The sequence below is a fragment of the Piliocolobus tephrosceles genome, chromosome 21 (genome assembly GCF_002776525.5).
Source record: "Piliocolobus tephrosceles isolate RC106 chromosome 21, ASM277652v3, whole genome shotgun sequence".
Lineage (NCBI taxonomy): Eukaryota > Metazoa > Chordata > Mammalia > Primates > Cercopithecidae > Piliocolobus > Piliocolobus tephrosceles.
Window position 1 is genome coordinate 28,742,669 of NC_045454.1, and position 1,976 is coordinate 28,744,644.

The 1,976-nt window shown below is 47.4% G+C and overlaps 1 pseudogene; it reads right to left on the reverse strand.

Annotated features, from left to right (window-relative positions):
* Positions 1–409: 409 nt before the first annotated feature.
* LOC111529998 lies at positions 410–1,501 on the reverse strand (annotated as a pseudogene).
* Between the last annotated feature and the right edge of the window lie 475 nt (positions 1,502–1,976).

A 1,976-nucleotide genomic window follows, 5' to 3' on the forward strand; every position in this document is an offset into this window, starting at 1 on the left:
TGGGTGCTAAGTTAGGTATTCAGAGAGCCTGCTTAGGACTGGTTAGGTACCAGTTGGAATTAAAAGTTTCTCTCCCAAACAGCAGATGAACCAGATATTTTTTTTTAAGATACAATATCATAACTTTATTCAGGAGATAATCAAATACAATACAGGACTGACACTGACACACAGCTATGCATAAAAATTATATAAATCTGCTTGCCAGATTTTCCAGAAGAGGCCCAGTCATTATAAAAAATAAAGGGAAACCAGGAGGGTGCCTAAATGACTGCAGTGTTTCGAGTAAGCATAAGCATTTCCACACTCCCTTGTAGTGAAGGCAGCCCCAGGTGAAGGTGGTCCTACTAGCAGGAAGATTAGGAGGCAGCAGGTGTGCAGAAGCCATGTTTCCTGGCCCTGACAGCGCTCAACTATAGGCCTTGTTGAACTCCTGGAGAGCCCACCGCTTGTTCTCCATTGCCTGCTTGAGTACGGTGTACTCTTTCACCAGCCTGTCAAACTCCTCCCCAAGCACCTCATAGGAGTTCAGGACCTGTCTTGACTTCTCCATGTCCTGCTCCTGTAGGTGAATGGCTCCCTCCAAATGGTCCCTAATCAGACGAAGAACTTCCACTTTCTCAACAGTGTAAGTGTCAGACAAAATCTTTAGCTCCTCCATCCTCAGCTTAAGGATCATAGCACTGCACTTGACTTCCAGGTACTGGGCATTGATGCGGTCTAGCTCGGATTGAGTCTTTAGCTGGTGTTCCTGAAGAAGCCTCTGCAGCAAAGTGGGGCAGCGGAGAAGCATCAGGGAGTAAGTGGCACTCTTCTTCTCCAGCAGCAACATCTGCTCCTTCTGCTGGCTCTTGGCATCCTGGCATTGCTGCTGCTCACCCACCAGGACCTCTGCGAGTTTCCACGCCTTTGCTGCCTTCACGGTTTCACTGTCAGCATCTGAACTGGGATCATAGTAGCAGAGCAGAGTGAAACATTTCTTTTTGAGCTGCTCCTCTACTTCCTGCTGTAGCCGAGCCCTCATCCACACAAAATCCTCTGAGCGTGGCATGAGTTCCAGAAGGTCTGCTTTCTCCATCCCCAGCAGTGGAGGTATCTCCCTCTCCTGGCTAGGGCCTAAGAGTCGCATCAGTTCGGTTACAAGTAGCTGCTGTTCAAGGGTCTCATGGAACTTTTTGTCCTCAGAAGTTACATTTGTGTCTTGTATCTTCACATAGTAGTCCACAAGCAACTCTTGAAGGACTCTATGTAAAATCTCACACCTCAACCATGTTGTCTTACGCATTTGAACTTCCTTCCATGCCTGAGCCTGCTCCTTTGCCAGGGTGAGGCTTAAGCCACTTTCATCCACATGCTGTGAGAGATTCAGGAGAAGCTTGCTGAAGTATGCGTTCTGTAACAAGTCTTCTTTACTCAGGTTACAAGGAGGAAGTTGTTTGCTGCACACCTGTTGAAGTATTTCCATCCCTTCTCCAGGTGAGCAGAAATCCCCGGATGCCATTTGATTTTCTTGGGATTCTAATCTGCACACCCTGGGGCAGCTGAAGCTCTCAAGGCGGTGCCGAGAACCTCGGCTGGGGTGGGCTGGTCAGCAGCGTCCACACCCCAGAATCCACCCACGAGAGGTTCCGCTCCGGCCCGGCCAAGCGAGGCCCGGAAAGACTAAGCTCCAGATATTGTTAATAAAACATTACAAGCTAGAAATCAGTTAGCACTCACACTTAGCTTGCATTTTGTTTTTCTTCCTTTTCAAGGTTCTTTGGAGGAGGCATCAAGAAAATACATTTGGACAAATCCTTCATCTCAAATATTTTCCCCTCATGAAACCAAAGGCATTGCTCCAAAGTCATTTCCATTAATTAGACATGCATCTTGTATAACTGAAGGAGAATCCAGTCCACAAACTCTGGGTTAATTTTCTCTTCTGTCATCTGTGTGTAGTGTTTCTCCGAGGAGCTGAATTACCTGCTCTCCAG